Source organism: Choloepus didactylus, chromosome 27, assembly GCF_015220235.1.
Source record: "Choloepus didactylus isolate mChoDid1 chromosome 27, mChoDid1.pri, whole genome shotgun sequence".
Classification (NCBI taxonomy): domain Eukaryota; kingdom Metazoa; phylum Chordata; class Mammalia; order Pilosa; family Megalonychidae; genus Choloepus; species Choloepus didactylus.
Genome location: NC_051333.1, coordinates 11,709,329 through 11,729,896, shown reverse-complemented (window position 1 = coordinate 11,729,896; position 20,568 = coordinate 11,709,329). Strand labels below are relative to the sequence as shown.

General features: G+C 34.6%; 1 protein-coding gene across 1 annotated transcript in view; it reads right to left on the bottom strand.

Moving 5' to 3' along the window:
- The window catches only part of ZNF112 (zinc finger protein 112), a 64,822-nt gene extending 49,310 nt beyond the window's left edge, over positions 1–15,512 (bottom strand). The window contains exon 1 of the mRNA XM_037819372.1: positions 15,465–15,512. The gene's annotated coding sequence lies outside the window, so the exon portion shown is untranslated. The remainder of the gene's footprint in view (positions 1–15,464) is intronic.
- Between the last annotated feature and the right edge of the window lie 5,056 nt (positions 15,513–20,568).

Sequence of the window (20,568 nt, the reverse complement as noted above, 5' to 3'; positions counted from 1 at the left end):
CGCAATAAAATGATGATTAAAAAAAAAAAAAAAGAGCAATTATGCTATACACTGATAAATGCCACAGTACAGTTTGCACAGGTCCTTTGGGAGAACATGGAAGGAGCCCCCAAACCCATACTGGATTGGTGTGAGAGATGCTGGTCTTGATGAGAAAATAGAGTTATCAAAGTACTGGAACAGAATGAGGGTCAGAGGGTACCTGGGGCAAGAAGGGAAGCAGAGAAGGTAAAGACAAGACAAAAGGGATTGAGAACATCTTACTGACCAAAAGGGGGAAACAGAATGAAACAAAACAAAGTTTTAATGGCTGAGAGATTTCAAATGGAGCCGAGAGGTCACTCTGGTGACATTCTTATGCACTATACAGATATCCCTTTCAAGGTTTTAGTGTATTGGAATAGCTAGAAGTAAATACCTGAAACTATCTAACTCCAACCCAGTGGCCTTGACTCTTGAAGACGATTGTATAACTATGTAGCTTACAAGGAGTGACAGTGTGATGGTGAAAACCTTGTGGATCACGCTCCCTTTACCCAGTGTAAGGATGGATAAGTAGAAAAATGGGGACAGGGACTAAATGAAGATTGGGGTGGGATGGGGGGATGATTTGGGTGTTCTTTTTTACTTTTGTTTTTAATTCTTATTTTTATTCTTTCTGGTGTAAAGAAAACGTTCAAAACTGGATTGAGGTGATAAAGGCACAACAATATGATGGTTCTGTGAACAGTTGATTGTACACCGTGGATGACTATATGGTATGTGAATATACCTCAATAAAATGGAAATAAAAAAAAAAGCCAAATCACATGCTTTAGTGCTATTACCTCATTTCATCCTAACAACATGAGGAGTTGGGACAATTTGTAACCCCTTTTTATTTATAACTGAGAATACTGAAGCACAGAGATTTTAAGTTCCTTGCTCATCGTTATCCAGCAAAACAGGCAGGACAGTGCTCAGTCTCTAGTCAAGGATCTACAAATCAGGATCTGAGGAGGAAGAGTTTTTACAGAAGGTCCCCAGGTGGTAATATTTTTCAGAAAGGGATAAATACCACAGACTATGAGAGAGTACAGGCATTTTGCAAGCTGAGCCCAGGCAATTAACTACTAGGCCATTCGACCTCTCAAAGAGTAAAGGGATTGCCTGAGACACACGCAAGCCAGGAGCAGAGCAAAGCCTGGAACCCAGACCTCCTGATTCCGAACTCCCCACTTCTCTCCATTACAATGTGCTCCTGGAGCTGTTTCTATGAGGAGAGAGCAGCCAAGTGAGTTGTGGGTGACCCTGCAGGCACACACTCTGCGTGAAGACAGGCTTCCAGTTTAGAGCTGGGTGATAAGCTTCATTGAGCAACAGGAATCGCTCTAATTATCCAAGGGACGTTGAGAATTTGGAAGACAAGGTAATACGTGTTAAATATGCATATAACAGTGGTCACTATATAGAATATTCATTTTCTTCATATGTTTGATGGAGTTAAAGTTTCAAAGAAAAAACCCTGGAAGTTGAGAAGAGAGAAACATCTTAAAACACCTGTAAACATCCAATAATAACCAGTTTTATTTTTCTTGTGCAATGAATATACTCTGTTCTGTAATAGGAGCTCAACACACATTGAAAACATAGTATGTGCCAGGCACCATTCCAAGGACTTTACATGTATTTGCTCTTTGAATCCTCAATAAAATTTTATGAAATATGAATTAATATAAGAATATCATGGATTAGGAAACTGAGGCACAGAGAGGTCATATAACTGACCCAAAGTTCCCGAGCTAGAAAGTACTAGAGCCTGGTGTCAAACTAGGCAGTCCATTTACAGAACTTGAATCTCAACTTCTTCACTAACAGACTTTAATATCATTAACACAAATAGATTATTTCTCTCCAAACAATTTTCCTTTATCCAGTCAGAGAAACATGTTCAAGATGAACTCAGACGCGGTTCTTTTCTTAGTTAAAACAAATGCATGGCTGCACAATACCTTTAGGATAAAGTCTAAATTCTTAGCAAAACACAAGACACATGCATGTCTGGTTGCTCATTTCTTCTCCAAATCCCTCTCCCCGGAAATCTCCAGCCAAATAAACCACTTGACGTGACACAAAAGCCTCCAAGCCTTTGCATGTGCTGTTTTATCTCTCTTTTTCTTTCCACCTAGATTGGAACTCAACAAACTTTTTCTTGTAAAGGGATAGATAGTAAATATTTTAGGCTTTCTGGGTCACATATTGTCTCTGTTGTATGTTATTCTTTGTCTCTTTTTATAACCCTTTACATATAAAAACAGTACATGTCTTAGCTGGGGAGGGAGAGGAGACATACAAAAACAGGCTGTAAAAAATACATAAAACAAACAAACAAACAGGCTGTGAGTAGTCTGCCCACCTCTGGCCTAGCTCTTCTTAACTTTGAACACTCAGTTTGTAAGTGTAAATGTTCCCTGCTTCAGGATGCCTTTTACTGCATTTTACCTCGGCATTATTAACTGCAAACCCCCACTTTATCGGACTAATGAAAACAGAGTGCTGTAGAAAGAGCCCAGACAATGGAACGAGGACGCCAAGCCACAATCCTGACACTGCCACTTACTGGCAGAGTGAACTTCTGCAAGCCAATTAACCTCTCTTTGCTTCTGTTTCTTCATCTGTAAAATGGAGATTAAAGGAATGTTATGAACCAGCATACACTTGGTTCTAATGCATAAAAAACATTAGAAAGCCTGCATGGTCCATAAGCACCCAATAAATGTTAGCTATCATTACTACCATCCTTATCATTGCCACCATGAAATAAATACAGAAGCCACATATTAGCCCTGGTATGTTTTTAAGTAAATTTATTTTAGATCAATAATTATCAGTGGGCATACATAACCCTTTGAAAACTCTAGAAAAACTGGTGGCTTCAGTATCCCACTAAAACTGATTGAGATGAAGGACAGGAGAGATTTATATTTTTTATTTCGCCTACATCCATTTTCAGAACATTTGAATATAACCTCACTGAGCTGAAGGTCCCTATTTCCTGCTGCCTGTTGGAAAGCTACACCAACCACAAACAGATACTGAGTAACTCCTCTCTGCCAACTCCTGTGCTTAGCAGTAAGCACACTAAGAACTTGACATAGTCCCTACAACATAGAAACCTGAAGCTGAGTGGGAGAGACCAAATGGAAACAAAGAACAAGCAGAAGCATCAGTGAACTCAAGACTGGTCAACAAAAATTATCAAAATTGCAGCCCATTAAAAGTATGTGAATTCTGTTGTTTTTTGATGCAGTATTCTAGAAATGTCAATGAGATCAAATTGGTTAACAGCACCGTTCAGATCTTTTGCATCCTTGCTGATATTCAATCAACTTGTTCACCTGATTACTGAGAAAAGTGCTGAAATCTCCATGTTATCGTGGACTTCTCTATTTCTTCTTTTTTGTATTTTGAAGCTCTGTTGTTTTGTGAGCACACATTCAGGATTGTTATATCTATTTGGTGAACTGACACTTGGTTTACTGGTGGTAATAGTCCTTGGGCTGAAGTCTACTTTGCCTGATATCAATATAGCTACTCCAGCTTTCTTCTGGTTGCTGTTTGCATGGTGTATCTTTTTCTATCCTTTACTTTTAACCTATCCATCCTTATATCTAAAGTGGGTTTGTAATAGACAGCATACACTTGGTTCTTGCTTTTTTATCCAATCTCTTTTAATGGATATGTTCAGATCATTTGCATTTAATGTAATTATGGATAGGTTTGGATTTATGTCTACAATTTTATTATTCTTTATTTGTCCCCTCTGTTCTTTGTTCCTCTGTTACCTGTTTTCTGCCTTCCTTTGGATTATTCAGATTTATTTTAGTATCCTATTTTAATTTATCTATCAGCTTGTTGGTTAATTTTTTTTTTAGTTGTTGCTCTAGGGATTGCAATATACATAAGTAATCTTTCACAGTCTACTTAGAGTTATTATTTTACCACTTCCAGTAAAATGCAGAAGTCTTAGCACCAAATAATTCCCTTTACCAACCCCCTTTATGCTTTTTCTTTCTTTTTTATTCTTTCTTTCTTTCTTTCTTTCTTTCTTTATTTATTTTTTGCCCCGTTTTTCTACTTATCCACTGGACAAAGTATGCTATTTTATTACATGTTTTGTTCAACATATAAAGAAAACTTCAGCCAAAAATAAAGTTATAAATTTTAAACAAAGAAAAAATTTTTATATTAACTGAAAGACTACTTCTTTTGCTTTTTTTTTTTCTGATTTTCCTAATTCCCATCTGGTACCATTTCGCCTCAGCCTAAAGAACTCGCTTTAGCACAGGTTCAACTATGTGTGTGTGTGTGTGTATGTATGATTATTTATTTATTTTGCCTACATTCCTGAAGGAAATTTTCACTAGATATAGAATCTGGGGTTGACAATTCCTTTCTTTAACCATCTTAAAGTTGTTCCAATGTTTCCTGGCTTCCATGGTTTACCACAAGAAATCCACAGATTTTGCATTATTAAGCTACCAGACACATAATGTGTTACCTTTTTTCTAGTTGTATTCAAGAATTTTTGTTGATTTTTGATTTTGAGGAGTTGATGACGTATCCAGGAGTGATTTTTTTTTCCCAAATTTACTGTATTTGAGGCTCACTGGGTTTCTTGATTCTGTAAATTTATGTCTCTCACCAAATCTGGGGAGTTTTTCAACCATGACTTCCACACGAATCTTACTTTTCCCCCTCCTGAGACTCCAATGACACGATAGGCCCCTGAGGTGTTGCACATGTTCTGAATGTTTTTCTCTCTATGACACAGACTGCACAATTTATATTCATCTATCTTCAATTTCATTATTCTTCCCTTTGTCATCTCCAATCTGCTAACTCATCAAATGATTTTTTTATTTCAATAATGCATTTTTCGTAAAACTTTAACAACTTAAAAATAGTCATACAAAATATTTTCTCTGAACATAACAGAATTAAAGCAGAAATCAATAACAGAAAGATATTTTGACAATATCCAAACATTTGAAAATTAAACAACATACATATAAGCAACTAACAGGTCAAAGAGGAAGTCACAATGGAAATTAGAAAACATCTTGAATGGAATCAAAACAAAGATGCAACATGGCAAAATGTGTCATGTAATCCAGTAAAAGCAGATATTATAAAGAAATGTACAGCAATGGTATATACATTAGAAAAGAAGAGAGGTCTTAAGTCAATAATCTAAGCTTCCAACTCAAGAACCAGAAAAAGGTCAAAATAAATCAAAAGTAAATGGAAAAAAAGGAAATAATAAACACAAGATGGAAATCAATGAAATTGAAAATTAACATAAGAAAGTAACAAATAAAATTGAAAACAGGAGAACACTAGACTTTAAACCATGGCCTCTGGCCAAACCCAGCCCACTGCTTGTTTTTATATAGGTTGCAATTTGAGAATGGTTTTCACATTTTTAAATGGTTGAAAAAAAATCAAAAGAATATTTTATGACACATGAAAATTACATGAAATCCAAATTCTGGTGTCCATAAAGCTTTATTGGAACACAGTTACACTCATTTGTTTATGTATTTTCCATGGCTGTTTTTGCACTACAGTACTTGCAGCAGACACTGTATGAGGTGCTCTCATTTCCTTGCATTGTTGCTAAGCACAATTCAAATCATAGTGATCCAGATATAACTCAACAGCATTTCAAATTCCAAACATAAAGCTGTACCATGAAATTGTAACTTTTTTTTATTACCAGTCAAAACAAGAAAAGAGGAGGAAAATAGACTTTAAATGTCACATTTTGAAAACACAGTGGAGTGTGAAATATTTTGCTCTTGAATTAGAAGAGCAAAGGATTTTGCTTTTTATGCAATGACAGCATAGCTGTGCTAAAATAATACAATATACATCAACATATTGCACTAATCACACAGATACTCTCATCACAACAGTAAAACAATGGTCAGAACATTCAGTAAAGTTAAAATGAAATGTCTCAGCAGAGCAGAAATTCTTCAAAATATAAATAATGAAAGTGAGGCGGCAATCAAAATAAGTTTCAGGAATTCAAATATTCAGCTTCTATATCTGACCTAAACAAAGCAAGCCACTTTATTTACCAATAATGAGTTAATAAAATTGTGTTTGTAGCAAAGAAATACATACAGAGAAAGTAACCTTGTTTAAAATTATTAGCATTTGGTTAAGAACAGTCATTTGAAAAGTTGAGGCCAATGGGAGTAACATTACTGTCTATTAAAATAAAAGGGAAATGAGTCCCATAAATTTTGTTTGGTTCTTGTAAATTTCACAGATGTTAATGATATTGCTCAGTTGTTTATTCAAGCAGTCAATGCCAAGTTTGAATTTAGTTAAGAATTAGCCTCTAAGCAGTCTTTGTGGAACAACTACAGGAGAAAATGTTTTTAAAAAAGTTTAAAAAACACTAATTCAGGACAACCTGAATTGGAATCTGCTAAGATGTGTTACAGTTGATGGTGGTAAAAATATGTGTGGAGGAAAAAAATAGACTTAGGTGAACAAATTTATTAAGCTGGTGAAATATAAAGTGTTTAAAGCCTAAGATTTTTCATTGCATTATTATTATTACTCATCGTATTATTCATTTTATTATTAGGCAAAGCAGGAACTTTGCAGAAAATATTTAAATCAATCGTGTTATTGAACCCGTAGTGTCAATAGTGAACTTTATTCACTCATTGGACTTCACCATCATCTGTTTCATGAATTTCTGTCAGAAACAGAAGCTGAATATCCTGACTTGTCCCACCACACAGCAGTTCAATGGCTTAGTGGTGGTAAAGATTTATTGCAATTTTTTGAGTTCAGAGCCAAGACTGAAATGTTCCTGAATGAGAACCACCCTCAATCACTAATATCAAATACTGAGCGGTGCTGGAAATTAGCTTTTGCTAAATACTTGTCACATTTCTTAATGAATCCAGCCTAAAATTACAAGACAAATCAGCACTTATTTGTGAAACTTACACTGTGGTAAAGTGATTTCAATGACCATTAGCATTGTTTGTCTAACAGGCAATGTCAATCTACTTTCTACATTTCCAGTGTTGCTGGCAGTTAAAACAAGCATGATCTCCATTCCCAAACAAACCTGCAGTTAATATATTTTCTGAGTGTAAACTACATAGTTCCAGAAGTGTTTCTGGACTTCAAGCAAGTACAAAGGAAACTTCCATATTTCATAATCCATTTAACAGTATAATTGAGGACCTTCCAATTAACCTTCAACTGGAAGTGGTTAATCTGCATGTAATGACACGCACAAAGCAAATATCAAGAGAGGAAGCTAAGAGAATTCTATAAAAGCCTTCTGTATTAGTTTCCTATTGCTGCTGTTACCAATTACCAACCTAGTGGCTTAAAACACAATTTATCACCTTACAGTTACGGAGGTCAGAAGTCCAAAATCAGTTTTACTGGGCTCAAGTTAAAGTGTCAATAGGGCTGGTTCCTTCTAGGAAAGAATCCATTTCCTTGCCTTTTCCACCTTCTAGAGGCTGCCTGAGTTCCTTGAATCATGGCCACATCACTAAAATCTCTACTTCTGTTGTCACATCACCTTCTCCTAACTTTGATCCTCTCATGTTCCTCTTATATGGACCTGTGTGATTACATTGAGCCCACTTGGATAATCTAGGATAATCTCCCCATTCCAGAATCATAACTTAATCATATTTGCAAAGTCCTTATTCAAAAGTCCAATATTCAGCCTACCATACCTTCCAAGAGATTAATAAATTCAATTAAAATCATAATCTTGTAGATCGATATCAGTATTTGGAAGTACCTATTGGGTAAAAAGACATTTTCAAAATAAAATATGTAAAATCTCATTAACGATCAGCATTAATAGATGAACAATTGCAATAAATTGTAATGATGAGGAATACTAACCTTGAACTTTAATTAAGCAAAATGTTATTCCCCCAAAAGAAGAATCCATTCTTTTCAGTACTATATCTGTATTAGAAAAAATTGTATTCATCATATTTAGAATTTTGTTGACAAAAAAATAGTGAACATTTGTTTTTTATTATATAAGCACCTAAATAATATTCTTGATTTTGCCACTTGGTTAGCAACACTGAAAATATTTACAATCTGGCTCTTTATTTAAAAAGTGTGCCAACCCTCAGACAAAAGTGGGTTCTTTGAAAAAAAATCAATAAAATTGGTAAACCTCTAGCTAGACTGGGGATGAACAAAAGAGAGAAGAGGCTAATGACCAAAATCAACAATGAAAAAGGAACATCACTATAGACTCAACAGATATTAAAAGAATAATAAGTGAAGATAAGAAATCTTACATTCATAATTCAATATACTGGATGAAATGGTTTACTTCCTTGAATGACACAAACTACAAAATACTGATGAAAAAAATCAATGGGAACCTAAATAAATGGAAGACACAATGTATTCTCAGATTTGAAGACTCAATATTGTTAAATTATCAATTCTCCCTGAACTAAATTTATAGATTCAGTGTGATCACAATTAAAATCTCAGCAGAATTTTCTTGTAGTTATAGATAAGCTAATTCCAAAATTTATATGGAAAAGCAAAGAAAGTAGAATAGTCAAAACAATTTTGGAAGGGAAGGACAAATTTGATGGATGAACACTGACTTCAAGACTTAATATAAGGCAATAGTAATCAAGATCATGTGGCATCTGCAAAAGGATAGACATATAGGTCAATGAAACAGAACAGAGGGCCCAGAAATAGACCATGGTCAGTTAATTTATAACAAAGATGCAAAGGCAATCCAAATGATAAAGGACGTCTTTTGGATAAATAACACTGGAACAAATGAATATCCACAATAAGGAAGGAAGGAAGGAAATGATGAAACTTGACCCATACTTCACACCTTATAAAAAATTAACTCAAAATGGATAGACCTAAATTTACAACCTATAACTAGAAACCTTATAGAAGGAAACAGGAGAAAATCTATGTGACCTTGGGTTATGCAAACTGTTCTTATATACAACACCAAAAAATGCAATGCATAGAAGAGAAGAATTGAAAAACTAGCCTTCATTAAATTTTAAAACCATACTCAAAATGCTACATACTGCATTGATTTCATTTATAAGACATTACGGAAAAGGCAAGAGGGATAGGAAATAGATGAGTAGCTTCCTGGGGTCAAAAAGCAAAACTTTTTAAGGGGGGAAGAAGCTTAACTATAAAAGCATACCTCAAGGGAATTTTCTGGGGGGTGATGGAACTGTTCTGTATCTTGACTATGGTGGTGATGATTACATGATGATGTATTTGTTAAAACTCATAGAACTGTACACCAAAAAATCAATTATTCTATCTGTGAGTTATACAATAAATGTTTAAAAAAAAGTAGATGAGGCTGTTCTGCAAGTGCTTGTCAAACTTTAAAGTACATAATAATCACCTGGGGTTCTTGTTAAAATAAAGATTCTTGGTCCCACTCTCCAAAATTCTAAATAACTAAGTTTGGAACTGGACCCAAAGATCTGACTTTGTATTAAGTGTTCAGGTGATAATGCTACTTGAAAGCAGCCAGAGAAAAATGACAGATTACCTACATAGTTATAATAATTTGAATGACTGAAGATTTCTCATCAGAAACCATGGAGGCCAGACGGAAGTGGCATGGCACTTTTTAAGTGCTGAAATTAAAGAAATGTCAATTTAGAATTCTATATTCAGCAAAAATATCATTCAGAAATGAAGGTGAATTTAAAATATTCTCAGATGAACTAAGAGAAGTCACAGACAGCAGAGGTTCTCCAAAAGAACTACAAGGGGAAATTCTTCATCCAGAAGGGAAATAATAGAAGAAACAAACTTGGAACATCAGAAAGGAGGAGCAACAGAATGGTATAAATATGTGGGAAAATATGGTAATTGTTCTTCTCTTGAATTCTTTAAAATATGTTTGACTGTTGGAAGCAAAATTTTTAACATTATTTGATGGAGTTTTCAATGTATATACATGTAATATGACAACCAAAGCATAAGGGTAATGCATCATTTTTCTCTAGCTCTTTCAAGTTTCTTTCTTTGTCTTTGGTTTTCAGCAATTTGATTATGATGTGTCTGGGTGTACAATGCTCTGAGTTTATCTTGTTTGGGATTTGCTTGACTTTTTAAAAGAAACCTATAAGGTCTACCTGAAGAAACTAGACAAGAGGAATAAAATTTAAACCTATATCAAGCAAAAGGAATGAAATAATAAAGGATGGGAGTGGAAATCAATGAAATTGAAAAGAGAAATATAATAGAGAAAATCAATGAAACAAAAAGCTGGTTTTTTTTTAAGATCAAAAACATTGATAAACCTCTAGAAAGACCGGCAAAGAACAAAAGAGAGAAGATTAAAAAAATTATCAGTACCAGGAATGAAAGTAAATATCACTATAGACTCGGCAGATAGTAAAGAAATAATAAGGGAATTAAGAAAATACTATGAACAATTCTATGCAAATAAATACAAAAACTCAGATGGAATGGACCAATCCTTTGAAAATTACAAACTATCAATATGAAATAGATGAACTAGATAACATGAATATTCCTGCATCTACTAAAGAAATTGAATCTGTAGTTTAAAACCATCCAAACACATAATATCCAAGCCCAGATAGTTTCACTGTGAATTCTACAAAACACTTAAAGAATAGATAATACTAATTTCCACACAATCTCTTACTGAAAATAGAAAAGAAGGGAACACTTCTCAACTCATTTGATCAGGCCAGAATTACCCTGTTACCAAAACCAGACAAAGACAATACAAAACAAAACAAAACTACAGACCAATATCCCTCATGAACATAGTTGCAAAAATCCTTGACATAGTATTAGCAAATTGAAACCAATAATATATTTAAAAATACGGTATACCACAAACAAGTGGGATTTATCCTGGGAATGGAAGGCTGGTTCAATATTTGGAAATTAATCATTCTAACCCACCATATTAACAGCATGATGGAGAAAAAACACATAATCATATAAATTGATGTAGAAAAAGCATTTGACAAAATACAACATCCACTAATGAAAAAAAAAATCTCACAAACTAGAAATATAAGGGAACTTTCTCAAACTGATAGAGGGCATCTATAATAAAAACTGTTAAATAACATCCTACCTAATGGTGAAATGTCTTCCTATGATTGGGAACAAGGCAAGGATGTCCACTCTCATTATTTCTATTTAACAATGAGGCAAGAAAAAGAAATAAAAGACACACAGATTGGAAAGGAAGACATAAAATTGTCCCTATTCACGGATATGACTGTCTATGTGGAAATTACCAAGGAATCTGCCAAAAATCAAACAAAATTTCTAGTTTTTTAGCAAAATCACAAACTACCAAGTCAACACACACAAATCAGTCATATTTGTAATATACTAGCAATGTATACTTAGAAACCAAAATTAAAATACAATTTACAACAGCTCCAAAAGAATAAATGATATATTTAGGAATAAGTCTAACAAAACACATACAGGACCTATATATGGAACATAAGCCATTGATATAAAAAAGTTTAAATAAATGGAGAGACATGCTGTTCTCATGGATTGGGAGAGTCAACATATTAAAGATAGGTCTACAGATTTAACACAACCCCAGTCAAAATCCCAGCTGCATTTTTTTGCAGCTTTAGACAAGCTGATTCTGAAGTGGAAAGGCAAAGGAATTAGAATAGTTAAAACAATTTTGAAAAAGTATAGAGGGATCATACTATCTTCTTTTAAGATTTACTATCAAGCTACAGTAATTAAAATATTGTGGTATTGGTGAAGGGATATATACATAAATCAATTTAATAGAGAGAGTACAGAAATAGACCCACACAACTGATTCTGGCCATCCATATGTAAAGAAATGAACCTCTACCTAATGCTTATGCATGACAAAAAATTAACTCAAAATGGATCAAAGATCTAAATGTAAAATGTAAAACAATGAAATTTCTAGAAGAAAACATACTAGAAAATCTTGTGACCTGGATTAAGCAAAGAGTTCTTAGACATAACAAAAGCACAATCAAAAAGGAAAACATTGATAAATCAAACTTTATCAAAATTAAAAACTTTTGCTCTGCCTAAGACACTGTTAAGAGAATGAAAAGACAAGCTACAGACTGAGGAGAAATATTTGCAAAATATGAACATTATCTGATAAAAATCTTGAATCCAGAATATGTAAAGAATTCTTTAAAAAAAACAATAAGGAAAAAACAACCCCATTTAATACTGGGCGAAACGTATAAACAAACACTTTAGCAAAGAGTATATAAGGAAGACAAATGAGCAGATGAAAAGATAGCTGCTGAATGTCATTAGTCATTAGGGAAATGTAAATTAAAACCACAGTGAGATACCAATACACACCTACTAGAAGGGCTAAAATAAAAAATATATACATGTATATATACATGGATAATAACAAGCACTGGTGAAGATGTGGAGCAACCCATTTTCATACATCATTGATGGGATCCAAAATGGTATAGTCACTCTGGAAAATAGTTTGACAGTTTCTTATTAAGTTAAGCATACGCTTTCTATATGATCCTTCAATCCCAGGATCCTGGATATGTACCCTAGAGAAATAAACACTAAAACCTGTACCTAAATATTTAAAGCAGCTCTATTCGTAATTGCCCCAAAATGAAAACAACCCATATATACTTCAGAGGGTGAATGGATGAACCATAGAATATCCATAAAATGGAATATTAACCAGCAATCAAAAGAAACAACATATTGATACATGCAACAACTTAGATAAATGTCAAAGGCATTATGCTGAGTGAAAGAATCCTGACTAAAAAGGATACATATGGCATGAGTCCAGTTATATGACAATCTCAAAAAGACAAAATTGTAGGGTTATAGTGGTTGCTGATGGCTGTTATAGTTGTGGAGAAGGATAATTATAAAGAGAATACAAGGGGGTTTTTCTAGGTGATGGGACTGTTCTGTATCTTGATTATGGTGATTTTATGAATCTACACTGATAAAATAGAATTATCCCTTAAAAGGAAAAAATAGTCAATTTTACTGTATAATTAAAAACCCTTATTTCCTCATCTGTAAAATGAAGGTATTAGTATGTTTGTTATGAGAAGTAAGTTAAAATATGTAAATCATAGAAACACTGCCTCAGTCATAAAGCACAGTCTATAAATGTTAGCTATTATCACCACCACTGTTTTTTTTTAATATAATGTTTTAAATGATCAAAGTAAAACCAATAATTTCTCATCAACTTTTCAATACCCTGAAAGATGATGGATTCTATAATCCACCAATATTAAATAAGTTTAAGGAATATCTCCATGGGTTATTTCATTTTGTTTTGCTCCCTAATTCCAATTTCAGAAATCCTGTGCTGCAGACCCTTAATTCTAGCTGCCACAAACAGTAATAACTCTTCTGTGGATCTTGTATTGTATGTTGGACCCATGGAGAAAAATATGGCATGTCCCTGCAAAAGAAGAACCTATTGGAAAGAGATAGATACAAAAAGCTACAAGACATAGACAAGTCCAACTCTATATGGGAAAACAGGAGTCATCATCTTCCCTCTCCAAATTGAAGCTCTCTTGTGTCCCCTAGCTTCCTCCAGTAAGTACCTCCTCCAAGTTGCAAAGAATGAAAACCACAGAGTAGCTGTTACCATCTCCCTTTCTTGCTCTTGGATATAAACAATTCATGATAATCAGTTTTTATATCATACTGACTCAATGACAGGGATTTGCTATAAAGTACTGAAACAAAAAAAAATAGGGGGAGTTGATATAACCCCTGGCAAATATTGACAAGGGCTGAAGTTGGGGTTCATTATTCTATTCTTCTTATACTTGGCTATGTTTATAAATTTCCAGAGTAAAAACTTTGAGGAAAATAAAACCTGTAATACCTATTTTGTAAACCATAGGTAAAAAAAACAAAAAAACAAAAAAACTATTGAGGAGAAAAACATTAAAATATCCACATCCTGGGGTTATGGATAAATTGTTTTTCTTTATACATTCTATATTTTCTTAATTCTCTACATATGCAATAATTCTTTTTATAATCAGAATATGAACTATAAATATTATTTCAAATAAATACAATTAAATAATTGCAGATGATTAAAAAAGTCTTATCAAAAACTCAAAGCTCATTAAATAGCTTCCATAGTCCTCTACAAAAATCCAAACCTGCCTTCCCAACCTGATACCAAACACTTTAAGAACTACGGCAATGGATTGAGACCACCTAAATTCAAATCCAAGCTAAACGTCAGTTATATGACATTGGACACATCTGGTTCCTCATCTTTAAAATGAGAATAATAACAGGACCTCCCCCCCAATAGGAACTTGTGAGGTTAAATATTTTAACTCATACAAAACCGTTAGAATAGTATTTAGCAGTAAATGCTTAAACATTATCCTTGTTACTCATGCCCAAGGACTTCTGCCATGCATTCCTGCATTTATTCAACAAGTATAGGTGCATCTCCTCAGCGGAAGAATTTGCCAAGGAATGAAAGAAATATCTTCTCCCCTGAGAAGAGGGATGACCTAGGAGGAAGAAGGATGCTGAGTCTCCTTCAGGTGAGAATCAAGGAGCACTTCCTCCTCCTCTTCCCTGCAGCCTTTTACACGTAGTCAAAGGCGGGGGAAGGAAAGGAGGCTGAGAGAAATCATCTCAACTTCATCAAAACTCCCACATAAATTACAGTGAACATCCCCAGAAAACAGCCTGGAGTGATACGCTCCTTAAAAAAATAAAAATAAAAAATAAAAAATAAAAAAAAAATTAGGAATCTGGGTACAGCCCCGCTTCCCTTAGGGATCAGAGAAGGGGAGAAGGGCCAGGGACACTGGAGCTGGAAGTCGGACCCCATACCGGGTTCACAACAGATTTCAGGAAATTGGGCGCTTCTCAGGAAATTAAAAAGTACTTTTAACAAGAGACCTATTTTGTACTCCATGCCAGGCTCTGTTCTAAGCCTTTTACTTGTACATTTCTTACTTAACTCCCAAAATACTATTAGGTAGTACTAGACCCTTTTTAAAGAAGAAAAAACAGAGACAGAGAGATGGAGGTATTCGCCGAATATTATACTGCTAGGAAGCGGCAGAGCAGGCTGGCGGTCGGGAAAAAGGTTAGGGAAGCAGAGAACCCAGGAGAACTCAACCCGGCGATGTACACCCCCGGCTCCCGCCCTAAACCAGGGATGAGCGAACGGTCCCACACTCGAGGAAACTCATTCAAAGGGAACACAAACCCCGCCCTTCGTCCTTGGCTGCGGATTCTCTTCTGCAAAGTCAAGGGTCTGGTTGCTACTGGCCCACAACAAAGAGAAGAATGTCAGTGGGGCGCTGGGAGAGGGACCAGGGGAGCGGAGAGCTCACCTTGCTGAGAGGAATAAAGGCCGCGGCCTCACGTATCTGGAGCGGAAGTCACTCTGCCTTCCCAGGGCTCCTGGACTACGCTTCCCAGAATTCCCGACGGGAACAGGGACCCAGCCTCGCCCCACCCCGTAGCGGAAGTTCTCCCCCTACACAAGGCTCCTGAACTACACTTCCCAGAATTCCCAGACCACATCGTCGACTTCCTGAATTCTATTTCACAGCGTTCAGGACTGAAACAAATTCCGTAACTCCGATTTCCTGGAGGCAGGAATGCTTCCAAACACACAGAGCTCAAACATATACTTCTCTGTTTTCGACAGCATACCGTGCATTAAAGGCGCATTTACCGGAGCCCAAGTCTCTGACCTACTGGACTACAATCCCCCGAATCCCTTGCAAGGTACCGCTTCCAGCGAGGCTGCCCTTTATTATTTGGGAAATCATTAGCAGTATGAATTAATTCTATAATGCAAGCTATATAGTCAAGCTCGGCCGCCTCCTCCCCGGTCTTTTTTTCTTTCAAACATGACCAGAAAAAAACTCAACCAAACCAACAACATATATGCATGCATGCGTGTGTGTGTGTGTGTGTGTGTGTGTGTGTGTGTGTAAGAAAGAAGAAAAGAGAATTTCAAAATCTATACTGCAAAGATGAGACAAGAGAAGGGAGTAAAAAGAGAAAAACATTATAAAGGGAAACAATGTGCACATCTTTTCAAGCACACGTAAAACATTAACAAAAATGGACCATATGGTGGACCATAAAGCAATAACAATAAATTTCAAAACATTGACTTAATACTGAGTATGTGTTCTGAATAAAATGAAATTCACCAGAAACCAATAACAAAAAGATAGCTAAATAATTCCCACATGTGCAGTCAATAAATGATTGTCTCTTAGCTCCAAATCCACCCTTCTGAACTCTGCTTTGTGAGGCTGAAATCTTTGTTTCTTCATCTGGTTTTATGTTAGTCTCTGCCAATAGGTGGCATTAGAGGGAGAATGCAAAGCTGGAGGAGGAAGAAAAGACTTGCTCTACTTCCTATGCACTTCCAGGTGGTAACATTTACTTCTTGGAGCAGCCACTGAATCTAGTTTGCAGTTTTTTTCAACACTCAAAGAATCCATTTCATCATGGCTCCTCAGAGATATCATCAAACAACATCCCAGAGGCTACTCCTCAGATGTCTGTCATAGAACTGCAGGATCCTGCCTGAGCTCAGAGATACTGGAACTAGCTGAACAATGTCCCTCCTCAGAGGTCTGCGTTTCAGGACAGAAGGACCTTTTTCCAAGCTTCTAAGATTTAATGATCCCACTTATTCCCTATGTTTCTCCAGCTCTCTGGGTAGTTGCTGCTTCTCTGGGTAGTTGCTCTCTGGGTAGTTACTACCCCCATGATACCATAGAGTTCCCTTTTGGTCCTTTGAGTGATCAAGTTACCAACTCTGTAGATATATTAATTCTCTCATTTCAAATAACTGATGTAGTTTTTATCTCCTAACTGGACCCCACGTTATACATTGTTTGGAAATTAATCAAACCACTCTCAACCCATGGTTCAAAGAAATACTGCATTAGAATCCGGAATATATTTTTAGCTAAACGATAATTAAGATATCTCCTACCAAGTCATAGGATGCACCAATGTTTCAAGGGAAATTAAAAACCTTAAACACATACATGAGAATAAAAAATAAAGGCTGGAAATTAAGAAGCGAAGCATCCATCTCAAAAAGTTAGAAAAATTACAGAAAATTCCCTCTCCTCCAAATGTAAATAAAGATGAGAAGAGATAAACTAAATAGGAAAGAAACATAATACAAGAGGATTTAAGAGGTTATTTTTGAAATGAGAACAATAAAATTGAGAAAGCCAGGTTAAGATCGATTTATTTAAATGGTTAGAAATCAAGGAAAGATGAAAATGGAAACATCACTATACATTTTCTGGACTAAGGGGATAGTATGTGGAACTTAATGCCAATGAAATTAAAAATTTTTATGAAATGAATAAATTTTTAGAGAATTTAGCAAACATAACATTTACCAAAAATTCACACAAGAAGTAATAGAAAATCAGAATAGATCTAGAAGTACTGAAAAGTTGAATTTGTTATTTAAAACTTCACTAAAGAAATTTTCTAATCTCAGAGTGTGTCACCAGTGACTTCTACCAAATATTTAAAGAAACCATGCCCTGTCTGAAAAAATTTTTTCTGCAGGTAACAAAATAGGAAACATTTCAAACTAATATTTCAAGGTCACCATAATGTTTTTACCAAAATCTGACAGAGGCTTTATTAGAAAGGAAAATGATAGGCTCATCTCCTCATAAATATGCATGGGAAAATCCTAAAAAAAAGTGTTGCCATAGTATGTCCAACAACATATAAAAGGATAATACATTATGACAATTGAGTTTTATCAGGAATGCAAAAAAAAAAAAAAAAAGTTTGGCAAATTCCTCATCCATCACATGATAAGAAAATTTAGGAAGCTAGCAATAGAAAAGGTCTACAAAATTACAACCAACATCTAAAGCCATAGTGAATTATTGAAAAACACTTCCTCTGAGATTGGGAACATGACAATAATGCACAATCTAACCATTACTACTACGAAACATTGCACTTCCCCTTTTATACTTTAATCTTCCTAATTTGACTGATTAATTTAAATAATTTACATGTAGATCCTTCTAATTTTCTATGTACGCTTTTATCTTGACTTTATATTTGCAACAAATGTGTCACTGCAGATTCGTGGAAATATGACAGATATTCCATATCTGGTGCTGAGTTAAATTAGGTACTGAAGAAAAAACCTGAAATTGATCTCTACCTCATGATATAAGTTAAAAATCCAGTGTTGGTGGATTGTAAAGCCAAATTTGAAAAGCATTTCTTATGACACTTGAAATATTTTCAACATATACAAACAGAAGCAATGTGTGCACACATGTACCAAGAAACATGTTTAAGAATGATCTGAGCAGTATCATTCATAGTAACAATATGCTGGAAATACTCCAAGTGTCTATCAATGATAGAATGAATAAAGTTTGGGGGCATATTCATACAACAGAACAATACACATTAAGGACATTGAACAAACCAGCTATACGGAACACCATTGTTAAATCTCACAAACATGATGCTGCGCAAAACAGCTTGACAAAAAACCCAGCAAATACAGTATGATTACATTTATACAAAGTATATAGGACTGGCAAAATTAAACTTTAGTATTTAGGGTACACACTTAAGTAGTAAAAATTTAAATAAAAGCAAGGACTCTGACATTTGATGGGGAGGGGTAACATCATGATGCTTTGGGTGACAGCAGGGCTTTTACCATTCCGGAATGCGTTACTATTTTTTGGCATTTTCATTGTAAAATATACCTAACATAAAATTTACCATTTTAAGTGCACAATTCAGTGGCATTAAGTACATTCATAATGTTGTGCAATCATCACCACTATTGACTTCCAGGAAATTTTCATTATCCCAAACAGGAACTGTAACCAGACTGGACACTGATTTTAGTTGCAAATGTATTCCCTCTCCCTTTACTCCCTGGTAACCACTATTCTACTGTCTCTATGAATTTGTCTATTCTATATCTTTTATGTAAATGAAATCATACAAAATTTAACATTCTGTGTCTGGCTTATTTCTCTTAGCAAAATGTTTTTAAGGTTCATTTATGTTGTAGCATGTATCAGAACTTCATTTCTTTTTATAGCTAAATAATATTCTGTTGTATATATATATAATAGAATATATATATGTGTGTGTATATATGTATATACATACATACCACATTTTGTTTATCCATTCATCTTTTCATGGACACTTGGGTGGTTTTTACCTTTTGGCTATTGTGAATAATGCCATCATGAACACTGGTTTACAAGTATCTGTTGGAGTCCTTGATTTCAATTCTTTTGAGTATATACCTAGAAGTGGGATTGGTGGGTAATATGTTTAAGTTCTATGTCTGAGGAACCACCAATGGTTTGGCTACAGTAGCTACACTATTTTACATTCCCGCCAACAATGAATGAGAGTTTCACTTTCTCCATATCCTTGTCAACACTTATCTTCCATTTTGTTTCGTAATTTTAGCCAACCTAGTGGATGTGAAGTGATTATCTCAGTGTGGTTATTTTTCAATTTAAAATTTATTAATGAAATGATTTCCACCAAATTACATGACAAAGTTACAGATGAATATGTGATGCCACCATAAACAAATTCAGCTTTAAAAATATTTTCCTAATAAAAATCCTAAGAAATTCAAACCGTTTAAAAAGTATTTATCTTTTAGGAAGACATTTGAAATACTTATGGACAAAACTATGTCATTTGCTTCACAATAATAAAGGAGCAGGGCAGTGGATGAAGAAATAGATGAAATAAGATTAGCAATGAGTTTGTAGTTGTTAGGCTGGGTGATGATTATATGGGGGTTCATTATAATACTTTGTCTACTTCTGTATATGTTTGATATACTCTGTAATCAAAAAGTGAAGGAAGAAAAACACTTCTTACCCTGCTGCTTTGCAGTGACTGGACATTGATTTGAGTTGCAAATGTAAAGCTCTGAGAAACCAAATGCCATTTAAGGGATTCAGAGAATGCTCATCATTGGTAAGATCATTTTTTTATTAGAGAAGACATAAAGTTTACAGAAAAATCATTCATAAAATATAGTGCTCCAATATACCACCATATTATTAATATCTTGCATTAGTGTGGTATCATTGTGGTGTTGGTTTGCATTTCCCCAATGACTCACGACATTGTGTCCCTTTTCATGTGCTTATTAGCCATTTGCATATATTCTTTGGAGAAATGTTTGCTCTTTTCCCCATTTTTAAATTGGGTTGTTTGTCTTTTTGTTGTTGAGTTGTAGGGGTTCTTTATATATTATAGCTATTAAACACTTACATTATTTGCAACTACTTTCTCCTATTCTGTAGATTGTCTTTTAATTTTCTTTTAATGTCCTTTGATGAACAAAAGGTTTTAATTTTGATGAAGTTAATTAATATACTTTTTCTTTTCTTGCTCATGTTTTGGTGTCATATCCAG